Raw genomic sequence first — 25,877 nt, 5'->3', positions numbered from 1 at the left:
TATTGTCTATAGGGATATTTTCATTTATTTTATATTATAACCTAAAGCATTCAAGTATGTAGTGGTTATCATAACAACCTGTTATTTTCTGCTAGACAATGTTGCAAATAAGACATAAAATGTCACTAAAATCATTCCTCAAAATTAGAGTAAATAGCAAAAGATGCAATATTCATACATGGTTAAAATAAGAAAAAGTTAAGTAAGAATTGAAATAAATACTGCATGGGATATTTTATTCAGTAGTTCTTTTTCAATATTATACATAATTGAGATCATTATAATTTGAGGAGAAGCTTTTGATTTTTCTCCTCACCACTAACTGCTTCCTAAACTTGCAGTGAATAAATTGCTTCACTTAGCATTCTGTGCAGTTGGAGATGATTCTGCCAACTGATGTTGAGGTGTATGAATGATACCCGCAGGGTACCATCAGCAATATGATACACTTGAGTTTTGTTCAGTGAAAAAATGTATAATTGCATCAAAGAGAAAATTTCTAAAGGGCATGTACGACGTGCAGGATAGCCATGAAAAAAGATAATCTATGTAAAAAAAAACCATGGTAGCAAAGGAATAGTGTTAAAATTTTGCAGTTAGCTTATTTTTCCTTCACAGAAATATTCATGATCTACTTTCTGTCACTACCCATTAATTTTAACTTCATAAAAAATTTTGAGAAATACACCATATAGTATGTACTCTGTTGTTGGCTTTATTCATTCAAAGTAATTATTTTGGGATCCATCGAAGTTGTCATGTGTATAAATTTTTCACTCCTTTATTTGACAAGTAATATTCCATAATCTCAATGTATCACAAAAGGTTTACTGTCACCTGTGCATGGACATTGGTATATTTTTAATTACTGACTTTTACAAATAAAGCTATTGTAAACTTCACTTTGTAAACAGGTCTTTATATCAACACAGATTTTCATTTCTCTAGCTTAAATGTCTAAGATAGAAGTGGCTAAGTCATCATATTGCTGCAGCTTAAGCTTTAAAGTATACCATCAGTTTTAGAGTTTAAGTTGCTCCATGACTAACATGGTCAGTCATTATTTTTAGCCATTCCAACAAATATGTAACTAAATCTCATTTTGGTTTGAATTTTTATTTCCATTATGATGTTGTACATTTTTTTCATATACTCATTTACTATCACTGTAAATTCCTTGCCAAAAAAATTTAAATATTTGGTCAATATTCATTAGGTTGTTTATTTCCTAACTCTGGAGACTTGATTACCATAGGAATTTCTATATTTTTAAACTTTTGTTTTGAAATAATCTCAGATTTAGAGATGAGTTGTAAATACACTATAGAGAGCTTCTATACAGCCTTCCCCTAATTCTCCTGAAGTTAACATCATATGTAATCATGATGCATTTATCATAACTATGAAACTAAAATTTGTACAATACTATAAATCACAGACTTTATTCTGATTCACTATTTTTCCACTAATGTACTTTTGTAGAGTATTGGTTATGTATTTTGCACAATGACCCTTAATTTGGATATCACTGATGTTTTCTTATGATTAGATTGGAGTTTCATAATTTATGGAAGAATACCACAGAACTAAAGTGATCTTTTCAATGCATCATCTCAGAGCGAGAATGATGGCTTTTTATGGATGAGTTAACTTTGACCACTTGGTCATGGTGGTGTCTACTACATTGTCCCACTTTATTTTTTCCTTCCCATTCCATTGGTTAGAGGAGCATCATTAAGCTGGCCTACACTCAAGTGGAGGAAAACTAAGCTGTCACGTCTGGAGTAAGAACTATCAAAGAGTTCCTGACATATACTAAAGTCACACCACAATTAATGAATATTCCTTTTACTCGAGTGTTCAAAGTCAATATGAATACAATATGGTTTCTTAATTTCTAATCAGTACTCCTATGAGAAAAAATATCCCCAAAAAGAATATTTACATACAATTATTTCTCAGTTTTCCCCTCATAGTGTCTGATTAAAATGCTATTTTCCAGAGTTAGCTCCTTTATTCTCACTTTTTAATGGTGTTATAACATAGCATATATTTGTAAAACAATGAGATTCATTTGTCACAGTATGCATTTCTTCCTGTGATATACCCTAATGCTCATTGATTTGATTTTAATTTTCATGCAGGAAAGTTCATTCTTTGTGGTGCACAGTTCCATGATTTTTGACAAATCTAAATTGAAATCTAGAGTTCGAGCCATGCATCTACCATCCCCACCCATGATCATTACTTCCCCTGAAAATATTCCTTGCATGACACTCCTGTACTTAACTATTACACCCAACTATTGTTTTATCCCAATACATTTATATTTTCCAGAATTTATTACAAAAGGAAAAACAAAATAGTTGTATCCAATTCTAGGAATTTATGAATGAAGCATCTGTAAACATTGGCATACAGGCTTTTGTGTAAACATGAATTTTTATTTTTTTACACTTTGAAGTACGATTACAAGGTCATATAGTGTTTGTCAGAAATTGTAAATTTTTTCCTCAAAGTAGAGTCTTTCACTTCTTTGATTAAGTTCATTCATGCATATTTTATTTTATCTATTGTAAATGGGATTACTTTCTTGATTTCTTTTTCAGATTATTTGCTGTTGGCATATAGAAAGACTTCTGATTCTTACATGTTGATTTTGTTACTTCACTGAATTTATCAGTTCTAACGGTTTTCTGGTGAAGTGTTTTTGTTTTTTCAAATATGATGATATCATCGGCAAACAAGAATAATTTGATTTATTCCTTTCCAATTTGGAAGGTTTTTATTTCTTTCTGTTGTCGATTACTCCAGGGAAGACTGCCAGTGCTATGTTGAATAAAAGTGGTAAAAGTCGGCATTCTTGTCAGTTTCCAGATCTTAGAGGAAAAGCTTTCAGTTTTTCCCCATTCATTGTCTGTCCTATGTGGCTTCTTTTTGTATATGTTGAGGCATGATCCTTGTATACCCATTTTTTGAGGGTTTTAATCATGAAGCAATGCTGGATTTTATAAAATGGTTTTTCACAGTCAATTGAAATGCTCATGGGCTGTTTGTCCTTCAATCTTTTGATATATTACATTGATTAATTTGCATTTGTTGAATCCTTGCCTCTCTGGGAAAAATCTCACTTGGCCATAATAAGTGATTTTTTCAGTGTATTGGTGAATTCAGCTTGCTAGTACTAGCTTCAGGATTTTTGCATCAGAGTTTATCAGGGATACTGCAATGTGAAATAGTTTTCTTTTTTGATGTGTCTTTGCTAAGTTTTGGTATCAGAGTAATACTGACCTTGTAGAATGAATTTGAAAGTACTCCCTCCTCTTCTATTTTTCAGATTAGTTTGAGTAGAATTGGTATTGTATCTTCGTTAAATGTTTCTTAAAATTCAGCAGTGAAGCCATAGGGCCCCAGGCTTTTATTTGCTGGGAGATTTGTTATTATGGCTTCCATTTTGTTACTTGTTATTGGTCTGTTAAGGTTTTGGATTTCTTCATGGTTTAATCTTGGTAGGTAATATGTGTCTAGGCATTTATCCATTTCTTTTAGGTTTTCCAATTTATTGGCATATAGCTGCCCATAACAGCCTCTAACAATCCCTTGAATTTCTGAAGCAGCAGTTTTAATGTCTCTTTTTCATTGCTGATTTTATTTATTTGGGACTTCTCTATTTTTTCTTAGTTTGACTAACAATTTGTCGATTTTATCTTTTCAAAAAGCCAACTTTTCATTTTGTTGATCTTTTGGGTTGTTTTCTTCATTTCAATTTCATTTATTTCTGTTCTACTCTTTATTATTTTTTCTCTCTACTAATTTTGGGTTCTGTGTGCTCTTGCTTTTCTAATTCTTTAAAATGCATTGTTAGGTTGTTTATTTGAAGTTTATATACTTTTTAAATTGGAGGCACTTATAGCTGGAAACTTCGCTCTTAGTTGTGCTTTTGCTGTATCCTGTAAATTTTGATATGTTGTGTTTCTATTTTCATACTATCAAGAAGAATTTAAATTTTATTCTTACTTTTTTCATTGACTCACTGGTCATTCAAGAACATAATGATTAATATCCATGTTTGCATAATTTCCAAAATTCTTTGTTACTAATTTCTAATTTTATTCCAGTGCGGTACAAGAAGTTACTTGATATGTTTTCAACTTTCTTGAATTATTTAACCTTGCTTTGTGACCTACATATGGTCTATCCTTGAGAATAATTCATGTGCTGAGAAGAACGTGTATTCTGCAGCTGTTGTATAAAATATTCTGTAAATATTTATTAGGTCTGTTTGTTCTATAGCGCAGATAATGTTTGACATTTATTTGATGATTTTCTGTCCAACAGTGAAAGTGAAGTGCTGAAGTCTACAGCTATTATTTTATTAAAGTCTGTTTCTCTCTTTTCTGTAGTAATACTTGCTTCATATATCTGGGTCCTCTAGTGCTGGGTGCATATGTATTTCTAATTTTTATATCTTCTTGCTGGAATGACCCCTTTTATCATCATAAAATAACTTTTTTTGTCTCTGTTTATGGTCTTTATCTTGAAATCTATTCTGTCTGATACAGGCACAGCTATTTCTGCTACTTTTTCATTTCCATTAGCATGAAATGTATTTTTTTCACTTCATTTACAGTCTATTTGTGTCTTTACAGTTGAAGGGTGTTTCTTGTAGGCAACAAAACATTTAGTCTTCTTTTTTAATCCATTCAATCACTCTAAGTCTTTTAATTGTAGAGTTCAGTACATTTACATTTACTATTATTAAGTAAGCACTTACTCCTGCCATTTTGTTATTTGTTTTCTGCTTGTTTTGTGGTCTTATCTTCCTTCTCTCTTTCCTGTCTTCTTTTTAGTGATGTTGATTTTCTTTCATGGTATGCTTTAATTTCTTGTGTTTTCTTTATTGTGTACATTTTTCTTTGTATTTTTTTTAATTTGCGGTTACCATGAGGTCTCCATTCATATCTTATTTTAAACTGACAACTTAACACTGATTGCCTAAACAAACTAACAAGCAAAAAAAAAAAAACCTAATGAAAATATTACACCTGAACTTTGTCTTCCCAGTTGTTAACTTTCTCTTATTTCTATTTCTATTAATAGATTATTTTACTGTCTAGGTCTTGTACATTTGCTGCAGTTATTATTTTTTATGGGTTCATCTTTTAGTCTTTCTACTCAAGAGATGAGTAATTTACACACCACAGTGACAGGGTTATAATATTCTGTATTTTTCTGTGTACTTACTATTATCTATGAGTTTTGTACTTTCAGATGATTTCCTCATTAACATCTTTTCCTTTTAGAATGAAAAGCTGTCTTTAGCATTTCTTGTAGTACATGTCTGGTATTGATGAAATCCCTCAGCTTTTGTTTGTCTAGGGAAGTATTTCTCCTTCATGTTTGAAGGGTATTTTTGTTGGATATACTATTCTGGGATAAAAGGGTTTTTTTACTTTTATCCCTTTAAGCATGTCATGACACTCTCTCGTGACCTGTAAGGTTTCCACTGAGAAGTCTGCTTCCAGACATATTGGAGCTCTTTTGTATGTTGCTTCTTTTCTCTTGCTGCTTTTGGGATCATTTCTTCATCCTTGATGATCAGGAGTTTGATTATTAAATGTCTTTAGGTAGTCTTATTTGAGTTATATCTGCTCAGTATTTTATAACCTTCTTTTACTTTACTATTGATGTTTTCTCTAGGTTTGGGAAGTTTTGTGTGATTACTTCTTTAAATAAACTTCCTACTCTGATCACTCTCTCTCTCTCTCTACCTTGTCTTTATGCCAACAACTCAGATTTGCCCTTTTTAGGCTATTTTCTACTTCTGGTAGGCATGCTTCATTCTTTTTTATTCTTTTGTCTTCTCTGACTGTGCGTTTAAATTGCCTGTCTTCAAGCTCACTAATTCTTTCTTCTGCTTAATCAAGTCTGCTGTTAAGACACTTTGATGCAATCTTTAGTATGTCAATTGCATTTTTCAGCTATAGAATTTCTGCTTGATTCTTTTTTATTATTTCAAATTTCTTTTTAAATTTTAACTGATAGGATTCTGAAACTTTTTTCTCTGTTATTTTCAATTTTGTTGAGTTTTCTCAAAATAGCTGTTTCGAATTCTCTGTGTGAAAGGTCGCATATCTCTTTCTCTAGAATTGGTTCCTGGTGTCTTATTTAGTTCATTTTGTGTGGTCATATTTTCCTGGATGGTCTTGATGCTTGTGCATGTTCGTCAGTGTTCAGGCATTGAAGAATTATGTATTTATTGTAGTTTTCACATTGTGAGCTTTTTTGTACTAGTCCTTCTTGGGATGGCCTTCCAGGTAGTCAGTGAAACTTGGATGTTTTGATCTAAGTCTTTGGTCACTCAGCCATACCTGCATTAGGGGACACCCCAAGACCAATGACACTGTGGCTCTTGCAGACTTGTAGAAGTATCTCCATGGTTGTCTTTGACAAGATCTGAAAGAATTCCCTGGAATTCAAGGAAGAGACTCTTGTTATCTTTCCTTACTTTTTACCACACAAACAGAGTCTCTCTGTGCTTAGTTGCTTGGAGTCAAGAGAGGGGTGACACAAGCACCCATATGGCCACTAACCTTGGGACTACACTGGGTTCAACCTGAAGTCAGCATAGCATTGGGTCTTGCCCAAGGCCCACAATAATGACTGCCTGGCAACTGCTTATATTTGCTCAAGTCCTAAGGCTCTACAATCAGCAGATGATGAAGCTAGCCAGACTCAAGCTAGCCAGGCTCATGTCCTTTCCTTCAGGATTATGAGTTCTCATGGCCCTAGGTGGTTCCAGAGATTCCATCCAGGACCCAAGTCTTGGAGTCAGAAACCTTAGAAATCTATGTGGTGCTCTATTCTACTCCAACTGAGCTGGCACCCAAGGAATAAGACAAAGTCCTTCTTACTCTTCCTTCCTCTTTTCACAAATAGGAAAGTCACTCCTCATGGTCATCACTGCCACAGACCCATGGTGAGCACAACCTGGCTATTGCTGATGTTTTCTCAAGGCTCAGGGACTCTTCAGTCCCATTATGGTGAATGCTGCCAGGCCTGGAGCCCACTCTTCAAGGAAGTTAGCTCCCCTCTGGAACAGGACAGCTCCAGATATAACATCCAGAGGCCAAGACCTAAAATCAGGGACCCCATGAGCCCTTTTGGTGCTTTACCCCACTGTGGTTGAGCTTGGTACCTCAAATGCAGCACAAAGTTCCCTTTACTTTTCCCTCTCCTTTGCTCAAGCAAAAGGAGTCTCTGCCAATAATCACCACAGCTAGGAACATGCTGGGTCACACCTGTAGCCAGTATACCTCTTAGTCTCACCCAAAACCCATGACTAGAACTGCCTGGCTATCACTGGTAATTATTTAAGTCCACGTGCTTTCCAGTCAGCCAGTAATAAATCCTGCCATAATTGGATCCTTCTCTTGAAGGCAGTGAGCTCCCTTCTGGCCCAAGGTGTGTCTAGAAATGTTACCCAGGAGCTAGGGCCTGGAATGGGAGGTTTAGGACACTGTGTGGTGCCCTATCCTATTGTGACTTAGCTGATATCCAAGTTGCAAGACAAAGTTCACTTTACTCTTCCCTCTCCTCTCCTCAACTGGAAGGTAGGAGTCTCTCCCAGGGCTATGAACTGTGCTTCCTGGGGTTGGGGGAGCGGTGGAGCATGCACTCTCTTGGCGGCCTGGGCTGTTGTCTCACTAGGCTGCAGGTACCCCAAGGCCACTGGCTCTGAGCCCAGCTCAGCACCCAGACTTGCCAAGGAATTAGAGCCCTTCTGACTTAGACTTCCTTTCATGTTTATTTAGAATCCTAGAACATGTCAGTCCCTGGTAGTGATGCTTGCTGGAATTCAGGTTTTGACCACTGGGATGGGCAATTCTCTTCTGGCTAGAGCTGATCTAAATGCTCCCTCCAGGGCTGTGGGCTAAATTCTGCCAAATGTTGCTTTACATTGTGAAAAAGTGTCACTGAATTCCAATACAAAGTTCCACAATCACTGTGCTATCCCTCCCTCGAGAGCACAGATTCTCTTTCTTCACTATGTGGCTGCCAGTGGATTGGTGAGGGGCGGCATCAGCAATTCAAGACTCTCTTTTCTATCCTCTTCAGTGCCTCTTTCAGTGATACCAAGTTAAAACCAGGTACTGTGATTACTCACCTGATTTTTGTTTCCTATGACAGTGATTTTTCGTGTGGATAGTTTTTCAATTTCTTTCCTGTGGGGAGAACAATCAGTTGAGGATTCTATTCAACCACTGTGCTCCACTTCCAGTCTACTCTTTTGAATATTTGTATTTAAAAAAGCATCTTAGCCATATTGATTTTAATTGTATTAAATCTGCATATCAATTTGGGAAGAATTATTCTGATATAGTTTGGATGTTAGTTCCTAACCAAATCTCATGTTACAACATAATCCCCAGTGTTGGAGGAGGGACTTGGTGGGAGGTGTTTGATTCATGGGGCTGGATTGCTCATGAATGGCTTAGGCCATCCCCTTGGTGATAAGTGAGCTCTTGGTCTGAGTTCACATGAGATCTGGACATTTAAAACTGTGTGGCACTTTCCCCTAGTCTCTCTCTTTCTCTCTGTCTCTCACGCACGCGCACTTGCTCCTGCTCTCACCTTGTGAAGTATTTGCTCCTGCTTTGCCTTCCGCCACGATCGCAAGCTCTCTGAGACTTCACCAGAAGCTGAGCAGATGCCAGCACCATACTTCCTGTGAAGCCTGCAGAACCATGATCCAATTAAATCTATTTCCTTTATAAGTTACCCAGTCTCTGGTATTTATAGCAATGCAAGAACAGCATAATATGGTCTTCTTAAAAAAATTGAGGTTGCCGAATTATGAATGTGGTATATCGCCATTTATTTAGGTCTTATTTAATTTCTCTCAGTAATATTTTATACTGTTGTGTAGGATAGTTTCCGTATATGTTTAGAAAATATATTCTTAAGTTTTTTGTCTTTGATGATATTTTAAATCATATTTTCATTAAGTTTCATGGTCCAACTTTGTTGACAGCATATCGAAATATACTCTGCTGGAAACGGGTGAGGAGCTATAGAAGCATATGAAAACTACTTGAATCAAAATACTACTTTTCTGATTGTATGATCTTGGTCCTGGTTTTCTTTTCCTTTCTTTTTTCTAAAAAAATGTAAGTTATTGGAGCCACAATGCCTTTCAGAAGTATAATTCAACAAATATATGATTTTAAATTAATATACTGCTTCATAGAGTAGTTTAGGTTTACAGGGATACTATTTCTTCTTAGAAAAAATTATATTAACAGGGTAAAGTTAAGCCATAGCTGTTGTTCTACACAAGATGATTATAATAGCAGGATGACTCTTTACAAAGCTCACTTTATCATAAAATCTTTTATCCTTCGAAATACTTTCTAGTTACACACAACTTTTGGTATGCTGTAGTATGTGTAAACATCAGTATGAGTAGAAAGTTATTTTGAGATAAATCTGAAATTTAAGCATATCATGAGTTGAGCTTCTCAAAACATAAGGTTTATTTTTTTCATTTAACTATAACTTCATTCAAAGAAGATTCAAATTTGCATGAAATATAAGATTGATAGTAGTAGAAGCAAGAGAAAATTAAAACTGCAAATTAAATTAGAAGCAAGAGTAAATTAATAAAACCAAATGAGTCATAAAAATATGTCCAAGAATGAGGTAGAAATTGTGCACCGTAAAAATACTTTTTCATAGTAATCTGATTTTTAAAGTCTTCCAGTGTCCAATGAAATAGAGAATTTTTTTATGTCAATGAGTAAAAATGATTTCAAAGCTCATCATTTCTTTATTAATACCTTCCACAATTTTTCTAGTCTATTCTTATTAATCATCTTTGAAAGTCACTGTACATATCAAATTTCCAATTTATATGGAACCATTTAATAGAGATTTTTTTCTATAATTATAAACGATAATTTCTAAAGCTGTAGATTAACCCAGTAACATAGACACTTCTTAATAACAGCTTTTGGAAATTGGAACAAGAAGTCTGCAAAGGCGGCCGGGCGCAGTGGCTCACGCCTGTAATCTTAACACTTTGCGAGGTCGAGGTGGGCATATCACCTGAAGTCAGGAGTTCCAGACCAGCCTGACCAACATGCTGAAACCCTATCTCTACTAAAAATACAAAAAATTAGCCAGATGTGGTGGCACGTGCCTGTAATCCCAGCTACCCAGGAGGCTGAGGCAGGAGAATCGCTGGAAGCCGGGAGGCAGACGCTGCAGTGAGCCAAGATCACGCCACTGCACTCCAGCCAGGGCGACACAGTGAGACTCCGTCCCAAAGAAAAGAAAAGAAGAAAAAATCTGCAAAGAAGAAAAAATCTGCAAAGGCAAACCAGGCCATTGACAATCAGTGGTTTAAACTGACAACAGGTCATGAGTAATTATATCATGCATTTGAACCTATATTAAACTAATTAAAAGAATATCACTTTGAAGCAAAGTCTTTTTTATTTATCATATGTTTTATAATAGTATTGTTTCTAGTTGGTAAAAAGGTTATATCAGTCAAAGCAAAAAACAGATATACTAAGCATTTTAAGTATAAAGAGATTTAAAACAGTCATCTGCTTAAAATATAATTGGAGAAAGTTTTTAACTGAGCCTTCTAGAATGACACTGAAACAAAGTGACTGACCGGAGCTTTATTAGGAGTTACTATATAACTGCTGAGGTGACCACTGAAGAAAACAAAACTGAAATACGGAAAGCAATACTGTTGTTGCTGCTGCAACTGTGCAGGTACCCCAGGAAAAACTAGAACATATACAATGTGAGCCATAAGTTAGGAATCTGGGTGTCAGATCAAGCAGCTACCAATGTTTTGTGGCTTGTGCTTTGGTTTTCTTTTTGACACTCTGCAGAAGCTGGTGTAATGATAGTGAAAGCCAGTGTAAGAGAAACTTCATATTTCCACAACCTAGCTTCTCGATAGAAAACAGCTCATAGAAAAATAGACTCCACATCACTTCTATTTTTCAAATCTCAAAACCTGGTTGATTGGTGAAACCAATTTACATAAGAACTATAGCTCCAGTGGAGTTTGAGAAATGTTTGTTTTAGTGTTTTTACCTCTCTAGTTAGAATCTGGAAGAAGTAGATAAGACTGAGTGAGAGATGTTAGCTGATATCCTCTATGGGTGTTGAGTTAGAATAAATCTTTGGAGAAGGTGGAGCCTTGAGTGAACAATGACTCAGACTCTGCTCAAAAATCCAGTTGAAATATGTTTGTTTTGATCAAATTGTTAGTTCAATTTTACTGACCTTTATTTAAAGCTTAGGCACTAATGTGGTTATTAACTAAAAAATAAATGCACTGTAGCTATCGATCTGCTAAGAATCAAGTGCAATATGTTATCTCTGAAATGAACATCAGTTTGTAGTGTTGTCAGGAGGCCTATGTGGGCTTGGGCTTCATTGTTGTTGCTGAAGTCCTTGGGGTGTATATGTTTGTGAGTGTGTGTACTCATGGGTGAACACGCACATATATTTTCCTCTTCTAATTGCTTTCCTTCCTTAAAAATCTCCCATTTGTAATTCTATCTCCTCTAAGATTTTTACCTTTTCTCTTTAACAAATATAAAGTGTGTTATTACAGAAAAAGAATTACACTTTAATTAGAAAATAGTTTAAAATCCAGCTGCACCAATTAATAGTAGTGGGGGAGTGGTCAAGAAAATTTAAGTTCACTGTGGCTCAGTTTCCCCATTTGTTAAACATAACAACATAACACAAAGCTGTGTTTAAAATCTACAATCTCAAAGGACAAAGCAGCTCTCAGTGATCTCTAAAATTATTAACCACTTTGCAGAATATCAGCCTTCACAGACATCAATTACTCTAAGGCCAAATGCTTGTGGATGGAAGACAGTACTCAAATTATAATCAAGATTTTTACATGCAAGACTTGGATATGTAGGATGAGTGTTAAGGAGAATTTCTCATACTATAACATAGCAAACAGTCTATGTGGACAGAACTGCCCATACTAAACAAGATCTGACTGAAAGGACTAGAGTGATCATATACTAAACCACTACAAAAAGAGACAGAGAAAAAACACGAAGTTGGAAAAAGGAAAGAAAATGATAAACAACTATGTTGGAGGGGCAAAGATTGGAGAATAAATCCTCAACTTCTTTTAGCTGCTTTGCACTATAGAATACCCTAATATTAAAAAAAAATTCAATTAAACAAGGGCTCAACATTTAATAAAATAAAGGAATAAGAGAAAAAAGGAGTTTTGTTTAATGAGGCTATAAATGTACATGCATATTACACAGTTTGAATTATGTATATAAAATTGATTAGATTGATATTTCATTAATTAGATTAAATTGATATAGAAGTTGATTAGGCATATGTCACAAAACTATTGATTTATTTTCAAATGTAGACTTGAATCTTGTAAAAGTAATAAAATTGTTAGTAACTCATTAATTTAATAATTTTTAAATGGTTATTCATTTTAAAAGGCTGGGCATTTTGTCACAATATAACTGTCAGTAGAAATAGAGCATAGACAGGCTCTGGAGCCAGATCACCCGTGTTGTAAACCAATTTTCATCATTTTAGCCTTATTATTTTTGTTGTACCTATTTATTTCTGAAGTCCTACTATAAGACATTTGTGATTATAATTAAATATGATGTTTGCATTGTTGTGATTAATAATTTTACATGTTAATTTAGGAAATATCCTTCTTTCAAAATCATGCACAACTAATTCAAATATTAATTTAAAAATTATTGTCAGGTTTTTAATTATTTAAGAAATATCTGCATTGCTATGTACGATCTATCCCAAAAGTGTCAGTCATGTGTCATACATGTGAATAAACCCTGGGGACTTACTATTAAGGAAGAAAACATATCACGGGAAAGTAATGTGTCATATGAGTAGTAGGTTTTACATTGTGTAATTCCCAAATCTTTGAAGCCATGACTTACATAATTGACAGAATCTGACAACTGAGACTTTTAGCAATCATAAATGATACCTTATGAGAAATTTTCCATCTCACAGTGAGATACTTTCCTGGCAGGTGACCAAGTGTAAGTTAGAGACATAAATTCAGATTTAATTCAATAAATACATATTTGACTGAATTCTTTCTTATCACGGCCTCTTAATTATCAGTGTCAAAATGTAAGGAATAAGCTTAAAACAGAAATAGTCCAAAAGTAGATATTAGAGCAGAGAGGAAAAATTCCAAAACTTACTAAGAATGACTGTGCATCATGGCTTCCTTCCTCACATCTTTGTTGAATTCTTTCTGCCCTAGGATATTGACTAAAAATAATACCTCACTTCCATGGGCCCAAACTTGTATCAAAAATAATAAGCGTTGTTTACATGCCAGAGCAAACGTGGACCTTCTCTGAAATGAAAAGATAATGAAGTAGTAAGTCCTCTTGTTTTCCTATGTCACTAACTTCTCTTGCCAGTTCAAGGAGAACCACCTATATTAATAGAGAGTGATCAGAACATAGATAAAATAAAAGCAAAGGGTATAGAAAGAGGAATCGTATGATCCTTAGAACAAATTTTGTCTTTCTTTCATTGTGGAGCCATGGAAATTCTCTTTTTACTTAAACTAATTTGAGTAGCATTTATGTCACTAGCAACTTAGAGTCAAATTTAATAGTTCAGAAAGCAAACCTGAATAATTTTAAAGTTAATTTGAGATCAAATTTTAGGATAACACAGATGTAAACTGAAGAATGTTGAGGTTTTTAAATTTGGAAATGAAAGTTTTATTTCTGAAAAGGGTTGCAGACTGCAGTGACCATTCTGACAGGCTGGGAAACATAGCTTCTGGGCAGAAGCTAGAAAGAGCCACTTTGAGAGTGGGAATGTTACAGTAGGTCACTAGCCAAACATGAGCAGGGCAGGAGAGGAATATCAGGCGACCAGCAGGAATAACCATGAAGTGATGGTCTGGAAGCTGTCACACTAAAATAATAACTGGTCAGAGTCAGTGCCAGGAAGAGGCAATATCCCAATAGATAAAAGCACTTGAAATTGGTAATTAGCAGCTTCCAATAAAATCTCAGGAACTGGATGGATGGGCTCAAGCATGATAAAATGGTGAAGTAGAACCTTCTGGGAGCTTTCCACCAAAGGGAAGAATACCTCAGGCAAGCATATGTACAACTACAGTAAATACACAATGCATTCTCACTTCTCAAGTGGTAGCAGGCCACTGAGCATGCAGGCAGCTCACTCTAAGGGAAGCATCATGGTAAAAGAAATGCAAGACCCCAGAAGTATGCCAACATATAAAACCCCAAGTCAAAATGTCAGACACCGCAATCGACCCCCAAGGTACCTGCTTGGGTCTCTTCCAAGTGTATTTCCTTTCTTTCCTACTCTAAAACTTTTTAATAAACTTCCACTCCTGCTCTGAAACTTGCCTCAGTCTCTTTTTTTGCCTTATATGCCTCAGTCAAATTCTTTCTTCTGAGGAGGCAAGGATTAAGGTTACTGCAGACTTTTACATATTTGCCACTAGTAACTTGAATATTTGCCACCCTTAACAGGAAGAATAAGACAGGGATTTATACTTAATGAGGTGACTTAATATAAATACTCAATAAGCTACAGGAGGAGTCAGGAATATTTATGAAAGGAGAAACATGTACATGCGCAATTGAGCTTCATGCCACTCCATGGGTCCAACGTTCAAAAAATGGTGGTATTAGCATGATCTGGGGTGGAACTTTTAGCCCTATAATGTCAAAGAGTAAAGCAGAAGACATGAAAATCCCCACTGCACATCCTCTTGAGCCTGGCTAGAAATGCTCCATGGTTGGTGGCTGTGGCTGGTGGTCTATCATCAGGAAGAAATGCTAGTCGCTTATTGTATGGAAACCACAACAAGGAGGGGAAAGAGTCAGGAAGCTGATTGAAATCAGCCCTGCAGTATTTTGAGAAGGCCAGTTTCTGTTTAGCTCTTGGGGAAGAAAACCTAATGGTGGTTAGTGAGAGAGGAAGTATAATGAGGCATGACTGACCTCCCGTACCATTATGGCCAAGAACTCCTCTTCCAAGGTTGCTCTGGGATGGATGTTCCATTGATTGGGGAACTTAGAATTCCATTTTTCTTTCTCACAACAAAGCATTGAGCTTAGAGCAGGCTCTTATTTGGTTCTAATAACATTCATATGTATAGCTGGCTTTGTGGATTTCCTACTTAAAATTCCACAGTTCCTTCTCCATTAAAGGGAAGTCCTCTGATTTTCTCATCTGACTCTACTGGCTCAAATATTTCTGTGGAATCTTCATATGCTGTAATGTCCAACACAACTTCTTCTGGCTTTAAATATCATGTGTTTACACTTGCCCACTTTTCAGATCAATGTAAAACTTCTTTCTAATTATCTTATTTATTCATTATTAACCCACTACTGAAATACTATTTTTTTCTTAGAGTTTGTTTCATAAAAGTGCCCAGTGGGTTTATTTGAATACTTCATCAAAGAAATGTGAGTTCCAATTAAAAATCTTCTCCTTGTTTTCTTAGTTGGCTTATTTATTAGGAACATGCTTAAAGAAGAAACCTCCTGGATTATGAAGCAATGGTAAGATACCAGCCTATCACTCATCAGTCACAGTGACCAAAGCAGTGACAAATGCTGAGCTAGATCATTCTCACCACCAAAAGATTTATACGTATTTCAGAGTCACAAATGACTTGCAATAATGTTGAGAAAGTCTCAGAGTAATGGAATAGAGACTTTTGAGTTGTTATTTTGTCTTACCCTAAAGAAGAAAATGCCCACTAACGACATAACATCTAAGTCGTACTCACACTGCTATAGTCATATGTTAAACATTGGCTTTATATTACCTTTTAATTAATAAAAATTTGTTGAGTGCATAAAATGTAAAATTATTATGCTAATATAATTTATTAGCATGAAAGTTTTCTGAAAAACTGTTATAAATACATGCTAAAGTATTTATGCTAATATATTTTACTAGCATAAATACATTTATTACATATGCTAATATAATATTGTATTAGCATAAATACATTAGCATGTATTTATAACAGTTTTTCAGTAAAAGTACTATTACTGTCTTCATTTTATAGATAAGAAAACTGAAATGGGCAAAAGCCAGCAGCATTCCCCTTTAGAATTGGAACAAGAAGAGGATGCCCACTCTCATCACTCCTATTCAACATAGTGCCTGAGAGCAATCAGGCAAGAGAAAGAAATAAAATATATCAAAATAGGAAGAAAGTCCAAACTATCTCTCTTCACAGATGATATGAGTTTATACCTAGAAAACCCACAGTTTCTGCCCAAAAGTTCCCAGATCTGATAAACAACTTCAGCAAAGTTTAAGCATACAAAGATCAGTACATTTCTATACACAAATGGCATCCAAGCTGAGACCCAAATCAAGAACACAATCCCATTCACAGTAGACACACACACACACACACACTCACACACACATACCTAGGAATACGGCTAACCAGGGAGGAGAAAGATCTCTACAACAAGAATGACAAAACACTGCTGAAAGAAATCATAGAGGACAAAAACAAATGGAAAGGGTTCAATGCTCATGGATGGAAAGAATCAATATTGATAAAATGGCCAAACTGTACAAAGCAATGTAAAGATTCAATGCTCTTTATATCAAACTACCAATGACATTTTTCACATAACTAGAAAAAAGCTATTCTAAAATTCATATGGAACCAAAAAAGCCTGAATAGCCACTTGAATCCTAAGCAAAAAGAACAAAGCTGGAGACATCACGTTACCCAGCTTCAATCTATACTGCAAAGCTACAGTAACCAAAACAGCCTAGTACTGGTATAAAAACAGATACATAATACAATGGAACAGATTAGAGAACCCAGTAATAAAGTCACACAGCTGCAGCCAATTGACCCTTGACAAAGTTGACAAAAAGAAGCAATGGGGAAAGAACTCCCTATTCAATAAATGGTGCTAGGATGACTGGCTAGTCACATGCAGAAGAGTGAAACTGGACCCCTTCCCTTTACCATATACGAAATTTAATTCAAGTTAAATTAAAGACTTAAATGTAAAACTTAAAGCTATTAAAACTCCAGAAGAAAGGCTGGGAAATACCATTCTGGACATAGGCTCTTGCAAAGATTTCAAGACAAAGATGTCATAAGCAATTGCAACAAAAACAAAAATTGACAAATGAGACTTATTTAAACTAAAGAGTTGCTGCACAGCAAAAGGAACTATCAACAGATTAAACAGACAACCAAAGAAGGAGAAAATACTTGCAAAATATGCATCTGACAAAGATGTAATATACAGAATCAATAAGGAACTTAAACAAGTCAACAAGCAAATAATGATAATAATAACCCCATGAAAAAAAATTGAGCAAAGGACAGAGGCACTTCTCAGAAGAAGACATACATGTGGCTGAAAAGCACATGAAAAAAATGCTCAGTATCACTAATCATTAGAGAAATGCAAATCACAATCACAAAGAGATACCCTCTCACACTAGCCAGAATGGCCTTCCTTTTTCTCCTTTCTTCCTTCCTTCCTTCCTTTTTTCCTTCCTCTCTTTCTGTTTCTCTTTGTCTTTCTTCTTTCTTTCTTTCTCTTTTTCTTTCTTTCTTTCTTCTTTCTTTTCTTTCTTTCCTTCTTTCTTTCCTTCCTTCCTTCCCCCTCCCTTCCTTCCTTCTTTTTCTCTTTCCTACAGTTATCCAAAATAGATATCTTTCCACCATCACATTGCCTTTCCATCTGTATCAAAAAGCATTTTGCATGTTTGTTTTAGTGTCTTATGTTTCTGTATTTTATTCCATTAATCTCTATGTCTATCCCTTCACCAATACTTCATGTCTGACTACTTTAACTTTATAATAATTTTTGAAATTGGAGAAATGAATTCCTCATTTTACTCTTCCTCTTCAATATTGTTTTTGCCCCTCTATTTCCTTTGCCTTTCCACATAAATTTTAGCAAAAGCTTGACTATATTAAAACAAAATAGGTTTAAAAAGTCTATAAAATAAATATTTTGGCCTTTTTAATCGATAATATTACATACACAATGCCCAAAAAATTTTGCTGTGTTTTGAAAATAATTATATTATTCCCATATATCACTTTGGGGTGAACTGAGTTTACTATGCTGTCTTCCAATCCATGAACACAAAGTCTGTCTTTTTATTTACATTTTAAAAATTTCTTTCACTAATATTTTATAGTTTTTAGCAAACATTTCCTGTACATGTTTTGTTGAGTTTTCACCTAAGTATTTCTCTCTCCTTTTTGGCAATTTTAAATAACATTTTATTTTTAATTTTGGGGTCCAGTGTTAAAATTTAGAAATACAATTGATTTTTAAATGTTTACTTTATATCTTGTGACCTGGTCAAACTTATTATTAGTTCTGGACATTGAGTTTGTTTTATTTTGGTTTTGTACATTCCTTGTGAACCTATAATGTAGTAAATCATTAAAAGTACATTGGATTTGCAATATGAGCATAAGTTGATGCACATTTTGAATAAGTATTGAGGCTTCCAGTTCAGGAATCCTCAAGGTAAACAGTTCTAAATAAGCGAATATCACTTTTACCTTGAAGAATTTCAAAATTATTTTCAATCATACTCTTCACATTTTATTTATCTTAATATAAACAGCATATCAAAAATTGTCTAGCGAGTCAGAACAAATGTTTCATTTAATCATCTAGCCTACTTACTAAGAGTATATAAATAAATATTTTGGCCTACTTTATGGATAACATTTCTAATTCATTCAAAAAACAATACAATCGCATAGAATATTTTACAAACTTATGTCATAAATATGTTGATGACATAGAATTTGAATGCATAAAGATATATACTTTAACATATTTTATGTTTACTTTTTTCTTACCTTCAACTATTGATAACCCAAAGAAAAAAGTATTTCCTGAGCATTCAACTTCCTGACAATTTTATTTTCAAACTACTGTTTTTTCTTGTCAGTAGTTTTATTATGTGTAATATACATTTTTCTGTGGACAGGAAATGGGGAATTTTAAATAGTGGACCTAAACCATGTATGGTAGTCAGGGATCAGCCTCCTCTAACTTTCCTACCTTTGTGTAGCAGCTTTGCAATTTCTTCCTTTCTACAATGGACCTCTACCAACCTCACCTGCATTTAGATGCTCATGTCCTCAGTGTTCTCTCACATATATGAGGTGAGTGTAGCGGGTAACTGTGGGTGTATTATTTCTTTGATCCTTCCTATGATCAATTATGCTTAAGTCCAGAACCTAAATATTTCAAAAGGCATGGAATCATGAATGTCAGTGCCACAAATGTATGTCTTGCAAAGCATTTTCTTTTCTTTCCATGATTTTTCATGAATGCTTTTCCTCATTCAGTTATAAATAACAACGACTATTTAGTTTTCTGTAAGTTAGATATTTATTAAGGGAGACATTCTTAGGGGATATAGATGCCTTATCCCAATTAGTGCATACATTTAGTGAGCCATTTACATGTAGCAAATTATGGTTTGGCTTTCTAATACACCAAAGAGTGATGTAAGATTTGAATCCATATTCTTACAAAATTATCTTATATCAAGTTAGAGAACATCAAGGCAATGAGGGAATATTAGCCAAGAAAATATGTTATCCAAATACCAATAAACTATATACAGTATTTAAACAAAATATATTTTATATGAGAGAATGCATATACCAAACACTTCAACAATTTAAAGATTACATCTTTTTGTTGATCATATTGAATTATGAAAGGTTCAGTTCCTCATTTCCTATGAGGCTTAGAGCATTCAGCAAGAAGAGGGATGGCACTTCACCTCAGAAATGTGTTTGGGCCATGGTAGCTGAAAATGCTCACCATCTGGAATGTATCACGTGGGTAGTATTTATGTTCTCCAGAGTAGAGAGACAGATGTCCACATTAAAAAATACTTGCCATGCTGTCATGCTTGTTTCCTAAGTGCAGGAAACATGCTTTCTGTTCAAAGAGACTCACATATGAGTTTGTCCCTAGAATAATTTTCTTTACATTCCAATTAAAAATAGATTAAATGAATTTCAGGAAATTTTATACCAAGTTAAAATTAATTTAAAAACTTTTGTGGCATATTGCCATCGTTTTTCACTGTTTAACAAATAGTTTGAAACTTGAATTGATCATGCCTGCCTGTGTTCAATAAGTGAAACTTGCTTCTCAGCAGCATTAAAAAGGGAAATAATTTGCAGATTTCTAATAACTTTTTTCTTATTCTATCTTCTTAGTCATTGGATAAAGCTTAATTTCACTTATATACAATAGTTTTCTACTGTATATTTTACACATAGCAGAATATTACTTTGTGTGTTTTATGAATGCTTTGCTTCACATTAAAAAGAATGAACTTCATTTTTATTCATTTAGATAATAAGAGAGAAATAGGAAAAAAAGAAACTTTCTGAAATGGAGATACGTATTCTAGTTTTAGTCCTGTATCTCAATAATATTAGACCAAAAAATTTTATTAATTCACCTTTGTTTTATTTGTGAAATGATTATATTCTACTATATATTGTCATATCTCCAAAGACATAATTTTATATACTTATATTTATGATTTATTAATGTTCAGAATGTAAAAATGTCTCAGAATATCTCTAATATTCTGAGATAAAAGAAAATATTTCTATTATCTCAATTATATTTCTCAAATATATATTTAGAATTACCGCCAGTCAAAATGTTTTTAAAATAGACATTTCTGTTTATGTGTTGGTGTTTATGTAGACTTTCAAATTGTACTCAGGAAAGTATTTAAATGTATTTATTAAAAATATCATTTCTAAATTCCTTGTATGTAATACTTACACAATAGTTTTAAAATTACAAATTTCAAAAACTAAAAAAAAATAAGGATGATATTAAAAATGAAACACACCAAAATATTCTGCCTCTGTCATCCATTTATAATTCTGAGTCAGTTTTTTCATTTTGCTGTGTGTATGCTAAGACTGCCATGTTTATAAAACGAGGGACATAATTCTTCTCATGAGCAAATTAAAAATAAGTATTTGACTGGTGTGTTGACCCTACTAAAATAATGGTACGAAATTTCTTAAATGGAGTATTTTGCATCTTCATTTCAAAGATAGTCCTGTTCATCCATTTGTGAAATATGCATGTGCTCTGTCAATGTGTGCAACAGTTTATCAGTAACAGAGAGATATGCAAGTAGTATAAGTCATGGTTCATTACCTTTAAAGAATTAAATTCTACTTGGAAAGATACAAAAGGGCAAGAAAAAAAAACCTCAAAAAATACTACAAGCAATATGTGCCACATGTTATACATGCTGGTTTAAGAATTCTCAGATAGGAAAGCAATGTAACAAAGGAGATTATTGTTTAAGGACAAGTGTATTGTACAGGGCTTCAGAGAATAATCCAGATTGATAAGAAAGAAATGACAGAGTCAGAAAAGAAGTATTCCTAGGTCTAGTAAATTTAAGGAAGTTTATAAATAGAAGTAAGCAAAGAAATAAGCACTTGTAGCCCATGAAAATAAATCTAAATCATCAGCAATTTCAAGACAAGTCATACGTGTTGATTGAAAATTAAATTCTACTGTATGACAAAGTACAAAATGACATGTCACTGGTAAAGACTTTCAGTGGCATAGCCCCTAAACAGTCACCTGGAAGATTCCATAGGTGAAGAGTCAACTGCACTGCAAATACTACTCAATGAAATTTAAAGTTAATGAAATAGAATCAAAAAATGCTATTTGACCATCAGTTGCTGCCTATCTTTCCCACTCTTTCCCATTGCCGTCCTCCAGAAGAATTTCTTTCTGGAGTTTTGGGTAACTGTACATTAAGCTTATTTAACTTGTATTAGAAAATCTTAGAGAAAGAAAAAAATGCACAAGTTTGAAAACTACCTGTGCATAAAAAGAAAATAAATGTACTGAATTCTTTATCTTAGAACTCCTTCATGCAGTTTGCATATATATCTATATAAGGTTTTACATTATTTTTTGTCACTATTTGTAGAAAAGAAAGGATTGACAACTATTAGTTTTACTTTTCATATTGCTAGAATGAATATAACCTATTCTTAGTGTTTCAAAATTTTGAAGATACTAACTAGTGTATGAAGTTACATCACTCTACATACAGTAGTTGCTTGGCTACTATTCCCAAAGATAAATTAGGTGGGGTTCAAGATATAACGGGAAAAATTATTTTAACTTAAGAACTAACGAATAGAATATATTATTAAACAATCAGAAATAATAAAACACAAAACGTTTATATAGAGAAATATATATGTATTAATGTACATATATACATTTAGAACCATATTGGTCTATAAATTAAATTTGATGTTTTAAATCCCTAAAAGCAGAAGTAATTTTAATTAAATATGACTTTATTTTCTTAGGAATGGACCAGTAATTTAGTTCACAACAGACTGCGTCATGGAAAGAGGATTTTTGAAGGATATTCTGGTATCTCATAGAATCAGAGTAACATTACAGTCAATGTTGATGCAGAGGTCTAGAACCAGAAGCAGGGGATTCATATGAGTAGGCTTGTCTCTGTTTTGCTCATCACCACATCCCCTGATGGGCCTTTGTGCTTCTAAGGGGTAAATGAATTAGCACACTAGAAAACAGTGAGTAGCCAGAGCACCTTTCCTGCATGAAACCTTCTACTTTTCTCTGCATGCTTGTTTGTTCTTTTTTCTTTCTGTCTAGAAACGAATTCACTCCTATAGCATATGGTTAAATAGTTTAAAAACTGAGTGTCCCATTATTTCTTACTTTATACTATAAATGGAGAAATACTTTAGCATTTATGGCTATTGGGCTTGTAACAGTATGAGGTAGGGCAGATGAAAAACTGGCAGAAATAGACAAATGTGAGACAGGATTGTGATCCAGTACTACTCACCTGGACTGGAGAAAACTTTAAAAAATTATAGCCTAGAATTACTTTAAGGATAAGGAACTGGAAAAATGGGTTTTGCAGAATAACAGTTGTGAATTTAGGCCAGGAGTTGCAAATTTTTTCTTAATAGCCTGATAGTAATTATTTGAAGTTTTGTATGCCACATATAGTCTGTCATATATTTTTCTTTATTGTATTTTGCCATCTTTTCAAAATATGAAAACTTTTCTTAACTCTAGGGCAATACATAAACAGACTGCAGGTCCAACTGAGCCACAGTTTTCCTATCTGTCCTTTAGGGAGTCTCGGGTCTTAAAGACTAAATTGAATCAAAGGCAGAAATGGAGAAATCTGAGATGCCTGCTTCAATCCTGGACTTCAGAAACTCGACCTGACACTGACTATGCTGGAAGAGGTTTAACAATTTGCTTAAAAAAGAACTATTTAGCAATATTTGTTAATAGATCTGGCATCAAAAATTCAATGACATACTGGAGACAACTCCAACAAGCTCAGCAGACGAAATTGTTAAATTTTCAGTAGTTTTACAAAGTTGATTCAACTACAGTGAGGATACTTATGCCACAACATTGATACATGCTATAAATCAGGTCATTTTTCTTTTGGAGAACTGGTTGTTAAACATTTACCAGCATACCGCTAAAATATTCTCACCATGGAAGACTTCAGACTAACAACTCAAGATCATTGGATGTGGAGTTAGGAAGCTGTGTGCAGAAGCATGTCATTGTATAGCATTGTTAAAAAAATAACTTTAGACAAATTAAACTAGTTTGAGCAAAGAATGATTCAGAAATTATTGTTAGATACAGTTAGTTTCCCTCTTCAAATGGTTTATCCAGTTTCCCCATTCTCTATCCTATAACTCCAAATACCTCCTTATCTCAGCTGCACCCTAACTTGTCTGAATATGCCTAGGCATGCCTGAACTTGCTACAACCCCAATCCACATTCCTATCCTTATTAGAGAATAGGTTACCTTCCTAGTCCCCACATAAATGACCCCCCTTCTCTCTCTTCTCACTTATGTGCCTACCTTATCTAAGAAAGTTTAAATGTTTAGCCATTCAGGACTAGTTTAGACAGTGCAGTCCAACCATAGCCAATAGGGGAAAGACACAGGAGCAGAAGCTGCATTAGAGATCATAAAAACCCCTGCTTTCCTTTGTTATGTGTGCTCTTGCCATTGCTCCATACACAAGACACACCCTTCTGCAGAAATATATTTGCCTTGCTGAGACGTTCTCTGTCTAAGTGCTCATTTTCTTTGAGACTCCAAGCTCTTATTCCCAACAATTTTGTGGCCCATACGGGAAAACCATTCTCCTCTGGGGAGGGGTGTCCAGTCCTCTCTCATGAGGAGACACGTCCCACTGCCTAGTTGCAGTGGCCTCAGGGTTAAAGGATCAAGAACCACCTGGTGTGATGAATAAACCCGGACTCTCAGCAACATGGGAGGAAAAGGCCTACCAATACCATGGCCACCAGGTAGCTCTGTGCACAGACCAAGAAAAGAAATGCCATGGGAGCTGGCAAAGTATTTCCTTGGTGGTTGGGACCAAGGTAAGAAAAGCCACAGGGGTGTCGAAGTATTTCTTGGTGGGAACCAAAGTAAGAAAAGCCATGGGGGTGGTGACGCATTTCTTTGTCTGGATCAAGGTAAGAAAAGCAGCCAGGGCAGTGAAGTATTCCTTGGTGGTTGGGATATCTTGGAGGTCAAAAGTGTGTGAAAGGCAAGAAATTCCTAGTATGAGGGATTGAGCCTAACCAGGACCCAACATGGGAAATGCCCCAAGTAAGAGAGGGAGTGAAAAGGATGGAGATAATAACAACGATATTCCCCCTGATAGTCCTCTAGGTCTTAGGTTAAAATATTGATTCATATAATAAGACTCATTTCACTGCACATGTCATTAAGAAATTAGCCCAAGCACTAAACATAATATAGGAGTGCCATACTCCCTGGCACCCACCTTCATCAGGAAGAATACTGAGAATGAACCAGACTCTGAGGAGCCACTTAACCAAAGTGGTTTTAGAGACTCCTCCACATTGCCTTCTTAAGGGTCAGGATTGCCCCTCTGAAAGATGTCAGCTTATTCCCTTATGAAATGCTATGTAAGTTCCCTTATTTACATTCCACTGCTGACATTCCTATGCTTGAGACGAAAGACCAGTTTCTCAAAAACGATATACTTGAGTTATCTTCCACCTTTTCTTCCCTCAGAACTAAAGGCCTTTTAGCACAGGCACCACTCCTAAGGTTCCCAGCACATCTGCATCAACCTGGAGATCACATTCTCATTAACAGCTGGAGAGAAGGAAAACTTGAACTGGCTTAGGAAAGACCCTACCTAGTGTTTCTAACTACTAAGACCACAGTATGAACAGCAGAAAGAGGGTAGACTTACCATACCCGAGTCAAGAAAGTGCCACAGTCTTCAGAATCATAGGCCATTGTTCTGGAATCAAGTCCCACCAAACTAAAACTAAGAAAAGTCTAACCTTCTTTCGTCTCTTATATTGTCTCTTCTTCTTCCCTCACTCCACTGTCAGCCACTTTGCTATCAATGTAACCAGGTCAGCCTCCCTGCCAAACTATTACATTTGATGCTTACTTAGCCAAACCCTGTGGAGACCTACAAAGTCAAAGGCCACTAGCCTCTTCAGAAAAGTATCTTTGCCCTTAGTACTCACCCCACTCTCAACCTAATCCTTGTAAAATTCCTTATAATTGGCTACCTTGCTATTTCTGGTATGATATTATCTGGATCACTCAGTCCCAGGGCTAGACTTCCTTAGAAGGCTGTACCTCCCTAAAACTTTACCTTCATTTTACTAAAGGAACTACTTTCCCT

At 34.9% G+C, this 25,877-nt stretch overlaps 1 long non-coding RNA gene across 1 annotated transcript in view; it reads right to left on the bottom strand.

The window, feature by feature from the left end:
• Positions 1-2,498: 2,498 nt before the first annotated feature.
• Positions 2,499-25,877, bottom strand: part of LOC129532538 (uncharacterized) — a 45,385-nt gene continuing 22,006 nt past the window's right edge. Inside the window, exons 2-3 of the long non-coding RNA XR_008678293.2 lie at positions 8,168-8,225; positions 2,499-6,469 (exon numbers count right to left, since the gene is read on the bottom strand). This is a non-coding gene — a long non-coding RNA (uncharacterized lncRNA). The remainder of the gene's footprint in view (positions 6,470-8,167; positions 8,226-25,877) is intronic.

The sequence above is a fragment of the Gorilla gorilla genome, chromosome 2 (assembly GCF_029281585.2).
Source record: "Gorilla gorilla gorilla isolate KB3781 chromosome 2, NHGRI_mGorGor1-v2.1_pri, whole genome shotgun sequence".
Taxonomy (NCBI): Eukaryota; Metazoa; Chordata; class Mammalia; order Primates; family Hominidae; genus Gorilla; species Gorilla gorilla.
Note: the sequence above shows the minus strand (reverse complement) of the source record. Positions and strands in the feature narration are given on the sequence as shown.